Genomic DNA, 14,005 nt, shown 5'->3' on the forward strand with positions numbered 1-14,005 from the left:
ATTTAATTTAATTAATATGAAATTGTGTGTTTTGTTTTTTTCTCCTTTCGATGTGTCTGGCTGGTTTGCCAACAAAATAAAATCTTATACCAAAGGAGAAGCTTGTTACGGTGTTGGTTGAATGATAATATTTTATTTGATTATATTAGATATTTTGTCTCTTACTTAGTGTTAATGTTCTTTCTTTATTGGTGGTAGATTTGCTAGGTTGATCATTTCCTTGTTTGTGCTATTGTCATTTATGGTTTTATTGCCTTATGAAAATTGTATTTAATTGTGCCTCATTTGTGGTTAGTTTTTGTCTCAAGGGTTGATCGACTGAAAAGTAGAGAGAATCTTGTGTGTTCTGTGTGGCTACCTAATTAATGTAATATTCAGAAGTCGTGCGGATCTTTTGAAGCTTCGTCTGTCCAAGTAGATGCTTCGTATTACTGTAGTAAAGTACTGGATGAGTGTTTTTTTAACTAGCAGATGAAAAGGGGGTTGAAATCATTGTTGTGGCATCAGATTTAGGGGGAGCCTAAATCTGCAAACTCATTGGAAGTAGTATCAATATTAAAGGGAACCTAACTTGTTCACTAGTATTCAATCATGTGTAGATTGGTTCTATGTAATCTTAGTTGAAGTGTATGTTGTAAAACTAAGTTACTAATGAATCTCTTTTCACCTAGACGGAAAGCCTCCCAGACGTAGGTGTGATTACACCGAACTAGGTTAGCACGTCTCTGAGTGCATCTTCTCTACCTTTACTTCCGTTTGTTTATCTTTACTTTTGTCAGTGACATTTTCCTAAGTTGTGGTATTATTGTGATTCACCTAATTTTCAAATACAATCCGAAACAACCACATCCTCATATAAAACATTCAACAACCAAGAGGGGGAAAAGAGAATCCCAGCAGATTCTTCTATCTTCCGAATTGGAAGCCAATATCGGCACAAAACCAAATTCCAACCTAGCAGCTGCACGAACCAAGAAGGTAAGTATTTCTAAGAAGGTAACAATTATTTTGGTCTTGTATTCTTATTTTCACTCTTTTTCATATTTCTACTTTCGACTGTCTAAATTTAGTATACACTATTAATAAATGTTTAGTCAATTTTATTTTTATCGAAATTAGTTAGATAATTATACTAATTTTTATTAAGAAAACATGTGAAGCTCATTGTTTCAACTGAAAGTTTAAAAAATAAAAAATAAAAAGGGAAAAAACTGTGAAAAACCCAAATATTTCTTTTTTTATAAGTTAAATTAAAATAAATATGAAATCTGTTCCCATAGTTTAAGAATTTTGAAATGTGATTTTGTAATGTAATATTTAAGTTTTGAATGTACATATTTTATGTTGAGTTCAAATATTAAATATTTAACATGAAATTGAAAAATCATGGAAGAGATAAAAACGATAAAGAGAACACATTAATGATTAAAATTAAAATACTTATAATCCAATTAAAATAAAATTGGTAGATTGAAATTAATGAGAAGTTACATAATATAATAGTTTATTACTTCAGAGAAAATTCTTTGGTTTTGTTCGAGATGATTGATTTCAAAAAAAAAAAAAAAAAAAGAAATGTTTTTAAAAATTGTGATCTTGATTATGTGAGAATATCTTCCAGATTATTTTAGGATGACATACACCACATTCATCGATGTTAGTCCTAGTCAATTTCGCTATCATTTCATTTGAACTTTTCAAATGTCAATATTGCAGACTATCTTCATTTTCCTTCGAGACTTTGTCATGCATAAAAAAAAAATCTACCCTTGCTATTGTTCGTATTCCATCTGTGATGTCTACGGAATCATCTTCTGTGGTAATAACCATTTCTTTGACATTCTGTAATGGATTAAGCAATTCAGGTTGCACAACTCGAAACCCCATTAGTTGATTGGACAACGAAAATCATAAGTTAATGCTTGCCTCTATCTCCTTGGGCTTCTTCTTTCTTCTTTGAAAAAATTACTATTTTTTATGAGCTAAGAATGGATCGACATTTCATTTTAATTAATTTAAATAGAAAACAAAAATAAGACAATAAACTAATGGTGTTTAATGAACATGCAGAAGCAATTTGGTTCTAAAGCACTAACTACATTTTCGATTTAAAGCATGCTTGTTCATAGCAAAATAATAGGGTTTCTGAAAAATACCTTTAAAGAATCCTCCAAATCAGCAAATTCTCAACTTGAAATTGATTAAGAACTTGATGTAGACTGCCACAGGATCTTCCCTACTATCCTCTTGGCCCTTAGACTAGATTGCTGGATAAAAAATGAGAGTTAATTTAGGGAATTCTTGGAGATTGGAGAGTCTTTTTTTTGGTGTCTTAGATGAAGAACTTCTTCTTCATCAAGATGTGAATTGTATGAACCCCTATCTCAGCAATGTGAGTTTGTTTTTAATTCATTTCATCATGTCATCAGATTGCCTAACTTTTTTACACCAATACCTCAATTAGTTAGTGGAATTGAAGGTGTATTTGATAGTGGTTGAAGTGGGAAAAACCCACTCAACTCTAAATTATAATTTTAATGATTTTCTATAAAAACCACATTAATTTGAAAGTTCAACTTTCAAATTTAAATAGAATTTCAATTTTATAAAATATTAATTCATTAATTAATACTTAAATAAAATTAATTCTAAATAATTAATTAAACAATTTAATTAATCAATTAATTTAATATCAAATATTAAATTAATATATCACCTATTCTAAAGATGAATCTCTATTTATGTAATTAATATTTCAATCATATTTAAATATTTTCCAATTCTCCAATTTCATTTAATTCGATAATTAAACATTTGATTATATCATATATAATTAATGGTTCCCTTGAATCGAATTTGAACATTTCAAATTCTCTCATCACTCTATTCTAAAGTTTAATACGTTTATGAGCTATTAGGGGACCTAATGGACCTACAGATCATAAGCTCTAACCATCCGAGATTAATTAGATAAACTCTTTTAACCGAATTAACCAACATTCATTAACTATCGGGACACTCCACTAAAGTCTAGTAGTTGTTTTCTCCTCATTGTAGATATATTTATGTCCAATTAATTTAACCATGATCAATAATTTGATCATTCATAGGTTGTTCATTTTTATAGTTGGGTCAAAATTACCATTTTACCTCTGTAATACATCTGGTTCCTTAAGTCTCCATTGATCCACTAATAAAAGGTTTATGGTCTTACCAATAAACCAAGTACCTCTCAGTTATAGAGAGAGAAGAGCCCTTTGTTTAAGACTAAGAGTCAGTACTTAAGGGAACAACCTATCTACTATCCATAGAGCGAGTAGGAGTGAATTCCATCTTGCAGGACTATGTCCCCAACTATCTACCTTGTCTTACCCCTAAAATGGGAGGAGAGATGTTGACCACTCTCACCCATTCAGATTAAAGGATAATCCCGAATAAATAGGAGTTCATAGTTAGCTCAGGATTGAGACCGAGTTACCTTAGGTCATCGAATTAAAATAGTCAGTTTTAACAGTAAACGAAATTATAAAGGAAAGTGACTATTTTTTGGTCCAGTCTTACACAAAAATATTTTGCATAGGATTCCCCCACTCGCATGTCTCCACATGAACGATTTTGAGATGACATCATTTGTATCAGATATAGAGCGGGGTACATCTATAGTGTCCCCAGGATAAGGTACCCAATCTTATCCTTATACTTATAGATCATTTTGGCTATGTACTCAAACTTGATCCTCTTTTATGTCTCTACATAAAGTTTAAGTATTCATGCTATATCCAGAGGGTTCGTTAGTTGATTGGATTTAGGCTTTAAAAGTGTAATTTACATGTTCAATAACAATTTTATTGAATAAACCTTAATAACAACTTGCAAATAGGATATGCTTAAAGATTACAAACTACGAGTTTTAGGACATACAACCCAATATAAAAATATCAAGTTCCATAATCAAAGATTCGATTATGTGTCGTAATACAAAAATAGCAAATTAAAACATCAATAAATAAATGACATGGTAAGATAGTTTTTAATTGATGAGTAATTCTTTATTGTGTCCTTCGGAAAAAAAAATTGTTTCTAGAGAAACGTAAAGAGAAAAGTGTTACTGCAGTTGAGTTGGCTGAATTTTTAGGTGGTTTGTTCCTTGGTTTGTCAAGAGCACCATGATCCTTTAGTAGTTTCTTTAACTTGACATTGATATCATGATATGAAGATAAAAATCTTCGTACATTATGTTTATGAACATATATGACAAATAATGTCAAATTAGCTGAGTGGAAGAATGTTAGATTTTGTTTAAATTTAATATTATCATTAATGTGACCCATGTGTGCTATCTACTATCTTATCTTTTAGGTCTATTATTTTACTAGGTCAATTAAGTAAAAGATAATTCTCTAATTAAACTATCTAATGGGATGTGTCTATATATAAAGATAAAACCATAGGGATTGGTCCTCTCTCTACTTCATTAAGTAGTTTTTTTCTCTTCATCAAAAAATCTAATTGATTCTTTTAAAAAAAAAAATCCAATTAAATTCTAAAGGAAGACCTAGAGAGAGAAACTTAATCCCTTACAAATTAATATCATGGATCAAGATATGTTACTCTAACTAATCATCTAGTTCAAAGATCTTGATTTTTATTGTTTTATACAATGTTAGGATTTTATCGGATAATCATGAAGTTAAGACTTGGCAGTTTATGTCTGGAAATATTTTTTCCTTATTTATAGTTTGATTCATAGACTTAACTTTCCATTCATATTTCTCGATGGAGATTCTCTCCTTTTTCAAAGTTATATTTGTAGCTGCTCATATACATTTTGGTGTTGTTTTGTTATATGAAAGAGTACATTGTTTGAGAGCTTTGCATTATAGAATAACTCTCTAAGAAGCTATTGTCGAGCGTCAAGACTTGGTTGAAGTATTGTGTTCGAGTAGTTTGCTTCCATGTGTAAGTATGTGATTGATACATGCTTAGAGGAGTCTTAAGCTTGTTTTTGTTGAGGAGACATCATATATAGAGGGAGAACTAGGTAAGTTTGTTTGAAGTTTATTTCAAACAAGAAGTGGATGAGTGGCGCATAAAACGCGTTGTTTAAGGTCAAAAAGCGTCACTAAAAGTTTTAGCAACGCTAAGACACATGTCGCTAAGAATGCCACTATAGTCTTGTAGCTAAAGATTTTAGTGACATATTCACTACGTGCTGCTAAAAGATAAATTTTACTGACACATACGACATTACTAAAAACTCTGTTAGCAACACGTTATTTGTCGCTATTTTTCTAATATAGTGACATTGCAAGTTTGTCACTGAAAGATAAATTTTAGCAACATATAAAATTGTTGCTAAAGGTGGATCAATGATCACTGCAAGTATTTTTTGCAATATATATAAGTATCGATAAAAGTATTTTCATTAATTAAAAAATATTTAATTTAATATATAAACCTATTATCATTAGTACAAAACTTAGTTATAATGTCAGTCAAAACCCAACATAGGGGTACTCACCGACATCGAAGAAGGATGACTAACAATATTTAATGGATATAATAAAATTAATATGATATTTGTATACACAAATTAATTTTCAACAAGCATAACACTTAACTAATTCACTTCAACAAAAGTAAATAATTATTCATCCCTCTACAAATATTCAACTTGCAAAGAGGAACAAAATTGGTAACTATAATAAGTAGAAGACTTTAAAACCTTAAAATACTTATTGACCTTAAATATTTATTTTTAGCTTACATATTTCATGAAGTCTAATCATCAGTTTCACTACATCTAGCTTTTTTCTAATGAAGTTGTCGGCTTCACTACATCCAATTGGAACTCAAGCGTCTTCTTATTTCTGTCCTGAATGTTTTGAATATAACTTCATCAGACTTTTATCTTATTTAAGAATAACAAGCACTCAAGATCGAAAAATAATTTTAGAGAGATCTTAGCTTGAACTTACAAATAGAAACTAATAATTAATTGTAGAAAGATGAACACAAACTTACGAACACGAACTGATTTAGTCATTCACAGAAACATCTAAGATCAAATACCCACCTTAATTGAAATGGAACCAAAAAATGAAATCTATCAAATACCGACAACTTATCTTATAGAAACATTCCTCATTAACAAAATTCTTGCTAAGTATTAAGAGAGAATGACATTAAACACCAATTTAATTCTTTGATAGAAACATATAATATGTAATAATTTAGATGCCAACAAATGTAAAAGGTTGCATGCATAATTATGTGTACGATACATTTTCAAGTTGAACTATCCTTGACTAAGAAAACAAGGGAAATAGATACTTGAACTAAAATCCATCCAAACTATGTTCAACTATCCTTCATGTGGAAACTGAGTGTTTCTTCAAATTGAGTTATAAACATAAGATACCAAAAACCCACTCAGAGATGTGTTTGTTTTTTCTCCACCCACAGACACACCAAAATATGTAAGCTTGTTGTAAAATAAAAATATAATCATTTTAAAAACAAATTAAACATCAATTAATCATTTTACAATTAAACGAAAAAAAAAAAAGGCGAAAATACACCTGTGAAGCATGTATTATCATTGAAACAAAAGAAAACAATTGAAAAATCCAATACTTTAGAACAAGCTAGACTTTTAAGATAATCGTCTTATAAATATTACATTGAAATTGTTATTAATGTTAATATGAAGTCCATTTTATATTAGATGTAGATTCTCCACTTGTCAACTAAAGACAATAGCTAAGAACATGAAACCATGAACAACTTATCAACAAACTATTTATCAGTCACATGTTCAAATATCAAGATCAAAGACAACTTATCACAAAAACTATTCGGAAGTCTCGTGAAATTAACTTAACAAGTTAATGAAACTGATTTTAATAGAAACAATTGAAGGAACTCTTATCAAAGATGGCCTATGAGCGGAAATAAGATTGTTCCAAATTTATTGTGATAGAAATACCGCATTCACAATCAAACAGACAAGTTATGCATTTAACAATAAATTACGGCATGCTTTTCAAACTTAAATGCAAAGGAACGAGAGGCATACCAGTTGAAGAACTCTTCTTCTCTTTAAATCTCGCTCTCGCCAAGTCAGCAACTCTCGCTATCGTTGAGATCGTCAAGTCTATCGTCCACCAAATCTTGCTATCATCTACCACCGAATGGACTTCTCACGAATAGACAAAAAGGAGGACACAACCACCTAGTAACCTCGATATTCTGGGAATGAGAATCCAGAAGGTTTGGGTTCTATTGAATTTGGTAGAGGGGAGGAGGAAACGACGATCATTTATTATGATCAAGCAAGTGAGAGAGGTATGAAGTCTATCGCATAGACAGACGCTTGATCATTTAGTAAAAGGTACACGATCGTGTAGTAAACTAAGACTGATCGTTTAGATAATTGTTTAGTAAAATCGCTCGAGCACGCGATCGTTTAGAAAAGACTATGCGATCGTTTAGGTAATCCGCGCGTGTACACGATTGCTTAGGACAACTTAAGCTCTCTTGTAGGCTCTTGTTTACTAGATGATGGGCGTGTACTAAATCGTGAAGCGATTATCTGATCACTTTGCAAAATGAAAACAATTTTCATTTTATCCTCCAGTTACGAAAACTGATTGCAACCTCCCATTATCTCATTCGATTATGGAGAAAAATCGCCAACAATTATCTCATAATTGTTTAATAAAAAATAAATATAATTATATTATATTTATAACCTATAGTTTAATATCATATTATATGCAACATATAAACCATAGTCATTTTCTCCTTTACTAGATATAAATCATATTTATATCCTTTTCCTCCAATTATATATCTCATACTGCTATTTGTTGAGCGCATCATTCACTTGTACTTACTTCAATTCATGAAGGTAGATTAGTCTTATGAAGAGCCTAAGATTTTGTTCATCGAGAAGGGTTTCTAAAACCTTACGGGAAGCTTAAGGTGTTATTCATCAAAAAAGGGAGTTCTCAAAACTTAAAGAGAGCCTAAGTTCTTATGTGAAGAGAGTTCATAAGTAGAAGGAAAGATATCATCAAGTGAGAGGGAGTCTCACACATTTATGGGGAGCCTAAATGTTTCAACACTAATATTCACATACTTGGAGGGAGTCTAAGTTTAAGAGAGGGGGAATCTCACATCTAATGAGAGCCTAGGTTATCAGCTAAGTTGGGTTGTACATGGGTTAGTGTAATCATCGTTATTTACAAATAAGTACAACATTGTAATCAATTGACTTTATATATTAATAAAATATCATTTCCAGGCACATTGTCTCTCAGAAAGTCATATAGTGTGCAAGTAACCACTTTCCAAAATTTTAATTGGTACCAAAGCAGGTCATCTTTATCTCAAGTGCCTCGATCATGGATGGTATTAAGGTAGTTCCACTATGCATCCTCCTATTTTTAATGGCACAAACCACTCTTACTGAAAAGCTAGGATGACTACCTTCTTGAAATCAATTGACGACAAAACCTGGAAGGTAGTAGTCTCAAGATGGTCTCATCAAACTAAGAAGAAGGTTGATGACAAAGAAATCTTGAAACCAGAGATTCAGTGATCCAAAGTTAAAGATGAAACTTCTTTAGGGAACTCACGAGCTTTAAATGCAATATTTAATGGTGTGGATCGCAACATATACCGTTTAATTAATACTTGCACTTTGGCTAATGAAGTTTGGGATAGCATTGAAAGTCAAGTTGTCAAGACAACTATGACATCAAAAATTTGTCCTAATGTCATCGTGACACGGAGCGGTCGACGTCCTTCTCTAATGGTCTCTTTGGAGGTGGGAGGTTTGGAGTCGCCACCAATCATCTTTGGGTTTGATTGGTCACCCTTTTAAAATAAAATTAAAAAAAAAAAAAAAAAAAAAGTCTGCAAAACCAAATTTAAGGTTTAGGAATTGGTTGAGTGTAGGGAAGATATTAGCACCCCTACAACACCGTCTAAAAAACGGTTAGCACATTTTATTTTAAAATTATCCTATGATTCTTTGGTCTAAAAATATTTTTGAATTTTGCTTTCGAATGTCCCAATGCTATTAGTTCACACTTTGTAATAAAATATGAACTAATAATTATGAGTGGCTCGAGGTAGTTTGGAAGATCTTTGGTCTTGAAGAAAATAAATATGTGATAGGAAGAACTTTTCTGTCAACTAACTCTTGAATTTTTTTTATGAAAACGAGAACATCCATTCAACAAATGAACTTTTGTCCCAGCATGGAAAAGGCAGGTCAAATTATCATCATACTCTTCACAATCATGGTCCGAGTTTGAATGTTCAATAGAAATATATCTGTTTTCCAAGAGAACTTCGAAGAGTTGTTTCATAGGAATATTTATATTTGCACCTTTGGTCTTCAAGTCATAATCCAAACATTCTGCAACATTTACTTAGTGATTTGGCAAAGGGTTGTTATTGACCTTAGGCCCTTCTTCCTTTTTAAAGTTCAACCACCCTGACTTGACTAGCTCCTAAACCTTGTATTTTAAAGCAGTACAATTTTCTGTCAAATGCCCGATAGCTCCCGCATGATAATCACAACATTTGGGTCATACCACCATAGATAGGGAGGCAGAATCGGTCGTATAGGTTTGGGAGTCGATGATGATTTCGAATTAAATGAGGTAGAAGTCCAGTATATGTCATGGGAATTTGGTCAAACTATGGCTTATTTGTCATCCGATTGCTGTCTTGTCTAGGAGTATTTGCATGTTGTTGTTTACATGGCTAAAATCCTTGACTTGTATGAGGTCTTACTCCTTGACCAACATAAGGAGAGTAGTGCATGGATGCATTATTCACCTGATAAGGATAATATTCGTATGGGGATGGATAATAATTTGGAGAGTATTGTGACATTTGCTGATAAGGTTTGTGCATGGACCTTTCAATCTTCCCCATCGTGTGTATTTCTCCTTCTTTCTTTTTCGATGAAGATCTCTTCTTCTGCGCTGATGTATATGAGACTGGGCTTATTCTACCATGTTTAATTCCATATTCAATTCTTTCTCCAATTGCCATTATATCAGAGAAATTGATAGAAGTACTTCCAATCATGTGGTCGTAGAATGGCGACTTTAGAGTATTGATAAACATTGCAGAAAACTCTTTATCTGTTAATGGTGGTTGTACCTGTGCAGCTGTATCTCTCCACCTTTGAGCATACTCTTTAAAACCCTCTGTACTCTTCTTTTCCATTCTTTGCAAGTCTAGTCTATCCGGTGCCATATCAATATTATGGTTGTATTGTTTTAGAAAAGAATCAGCTAAGTTTCTCCATGATGAGATGTGCGTACCCTCGAGTTGCATGTACCAATGAGCTGCTAGTCCAGCTAAACTATCCTGGAAGTAGTGTATGAGAAGTTTGTCATTTTGAGCATATGCTGACATCTTCCTGTAATACATGATGAGATGACTTTTTAGACAATCCATCATATTTTTCGAATTTTGGAACTTTGAACTTGGGTGGGAGCATAACATCGGGTACCAGACATAGCCTCATGGCATCAACATGGCCAAAAACATTTGTCTCTTCTATTGCCCTTAGCCTTTCTTCAAAGACCTCAAATGCTTCATTACTTGGATCTTTCTGCTCTTCATTCGTCAGATTTTTTCAGACTTCAGGGTCATACAAGTTAGGCATAATGAAAGGTACATTGGACGTCTCTTGCTTCTGAGCTGAAATACCAGGCTGATTCCTTCCCGAGACTTTCGCATTAGGATACGTGTAATGTCCTGTTGGTATATCATACATGGGATTGTATGATGTATAATGTGGTACTGATCCTTTTGCTGACAAAGGTGGCCCAAAACTTGGTGGGAATGGCAAGTCGTTAGCTGGATTTTCAGTAGGGTCATGTCTGCTATCATTTTCCCCTTTTCTAGAGCAGCCAAGATGGCCTCCACTTTTTCTCTTGCTCTGCTTTTTCTTCTATAGCTTTAACCTTGCTTCTTGTGAAATGTATTTTATGAATTCTCAGTGATCGAGCTACTTTGGTTTTCTGTTTTGATTTTAAAAGAGTGACCTCAGAGTAATGAAAAAAAAATGTATAATGAATGAACGAACTTTATTGAGTAATGAACAAATTTACGAAAAAAGAAAATAATAATTAAAAAAAAAAAAGAAACAATCAATGAAAATGTCCAAAATATCCTAGGTCCCTAGTATGAGTCATCGGTGAAGTGCTTTCTCGGAGATCTTTAGCCCACGCTGCATACCCTTGAGCTCTTCTGGCCATTACTCTGATAATACCCAATGTTAGATTAACTTTGCCTAGGACTATTTGCATGTCATCTCTCAAGAGATCATAATTTCCTTTTAACGCAAAACACTCTTTCTCCAAATGATCATATTTTTGTGACAATTGCTCGTTCACTCTTTGATAACCTTGGAGCTAACGTTCAATTGACTTTGCAAAACCTTTTAAAATCTCATGGTCTTCAAATTGATCTTTTACTCTCAATTGAAGACTATCATTTGTTTGGCGTAGTGTTGCATTTGCTTCATTAAATTCAACATGTTGAGATTTTTGTTTGCTGATAATCTCATTCAGTTCACTTGGCAAGTTCAAAAACCTATTTTATCTCATCTTCTGGTTGATACCTTCTCTTTTGTAGCATTGAGTTCTGAACCCTGAGAGTATGTTTTTCTTTATGCAGTATTCTATTTTCCGCTCTAATGAGTCGTAATCCCTTTCCTGTCTCGTTCTCTTTTTTGTTTTCTTTTCTGCTCCTAAGGATTTATTGTTGGTCTGGGTTGTATCATCCGCCATGCGAATGAACTCTTGTCATAGCTTCCCAAGAATTTGATTTCTTATTGTACGTTCTATTACCCATCGATCACGCCTATTCATGGCCTTATGCTTAGGAGATTTCTTTTTAACATCATCTGGAACAATCTTTATATTATTTTTTCTGTTTGAGTGCCATTGTAAATACTTTTTGGTAGATCCTTCACCATGGTCATTACTGTCAATCTGTTTAACCATCTTCCAAGAAGCCATCACGTGATGCTTCTTTTCATTATAGTCTTCGTCAGCATATGCGAACTCTAAACTACTCAGACCGTGAGTTGGAGGTGTAAACTGTTTAAACAACATCTGCCTTAGAACCAACAATGGTGCGTAATGGATGCAACCCCATGGGCCTAGCAAGGGAGCTGTGTGAAAGCTACCACATCTCTACGTTACGGCCATCAAAGGCATCCAACGTGCCTTCTAAATTACGTTCTATTGCTTTACTCAAGCAAAGAAAGACTTCCATGCCTCCTCCCCTGGAAAATTTGAATTTTGTTGGGTAGTGCTGAACTCAGAAATTACATTCCTGGTTGTATTCCAAGTGCTTTTGAAATTAACTTTTGGATATTTGAACTCTTCCAGGAACTTGAAGTGGCTACGCATCCAAATATAAAGTAATGGGATGCAACATCTCAATTTAAGTTTCCTAATTCATTAGGAATAATATGAATCTGACAAGAATTTGGTAACCAAGTGGACAGCTGACTATCCCCATGTTGCTGTTGCATTTGTTCGGCCCATTGGGATACTGTTCCTGGTTCTTCATGTTGAGTTAGGGGTGTCTATATGGATGCACCAGCAATATTGGTATTCATCCTATTTCCTTTTTGAAAGAAATAAAAATAAATAAATAAATATGGAAAACAAAGAAAAGTAAGGGAGGGGGAAAAAAAAGAAACATTTTTTCAAAAAGAAAAAAAAAAAACTCTAAGAAACAAAGTGAACTCGTAGAATCACAATCTTCCTTTTTCATTTGGAAAACTCTTTTCTGAATAATTCCTCATTTGAACCTTAAATAAAGCTAATGAATGATGCATCGAAGGTATAGTTCTAATCCTAAGGATAAAAGGTCGACAAATTAAATCAAATGTTAAGAATTAACAAATGAACTAACTTGAGCGAGAATCTTTCTTGTGCCTGCCCAGGGGCAATTAAATTCCTCGAAGGTCGACATTACTCGATTCTCAATTCTATTCTTAAAAGGTAATGCTCGGGATATAGAGATGTGATAGTGTGTAAGATATGAATCAACATACATTGAGCAAAATTAAATTAAAAACAAAAAATATAAAGAAAACAAACAAAAGACCAAAAACTAAATGAAAAAACTAAACAAAAAAAAAAAAAAAAGAATAGAATAATAGAAAAACAAAATTTCTGGCTCTAAAGTCCCCAATGGAGTCGCCAAGCTGTCGCAATGTCATCACGACACAGAGCGGTCGATGTCCTTCCCTAAGGGTCTCTTTCGCCACCAACATCTTTGGGGTGTGATTGGTAACCCTTTTAACAAAAATGGTATGTAAAACCAAATTTAAGGTTCGGGAGTCGGTTGAGTGTAGGAAAGGTGTTAGCACCCCTATAGCACCCGTGTTGAAAACGATTACGCACATTTTATTTTAAAATTATCTAATTATTCTTTGGTTTTAAAGAAAATATTTTCGAATTTTGCTTTCGATTGTCCCAATGCTATTAATCCCACTTTGTAACAAAATATGAACTAATAATTATGAGTGGCTCGAGGCTATTTAGAAGATCTTGAAACTTACCTTGAATTTCAAAATAATTTCCTCACTCAAGAAGATTAGAAAATCAACATTTCCCAATATTCCATCATCAAATTATTAAGGGAAATTTCATGTATTTCTAGGATGATTATCCCAAAAAAAGAGCACTACTAAATTCCCTAAAATAAATGTTCATTTGAAACAAATCAGTTATGGAAATTTTCATGTGTTTCTGAAATTTCAATGAAGTTCAAAAAGAGAACATTATTTTTGCTCCAAATTTAGAAATTCATTTAAAAGCAAACTTTTATTTTAAAAACATAAAGATGTAGACTTGTGAAAATGAAGGGTTCTCATTTCAAAAATTCAACTTTAGAAAGGTGACAACTTATTTTATTTCAAATTTCATTGGCAAAGTTCAAATTTGAAAAA

This window comes from Benincasa hispida, chromosome 6 (assembly GCF_027475165.1).
Source record: "Benincasa hispida cultivar pf3 chromosome 6, pf3_genome.v1.1, whole genome shotgun sequence".
NCBI lineage: Eukaryota > Viridiplantae > Streptophyta > Magnoliopsida > Cucurbitales > Cucurbitaceae > Benincasa > Benincasa hispida.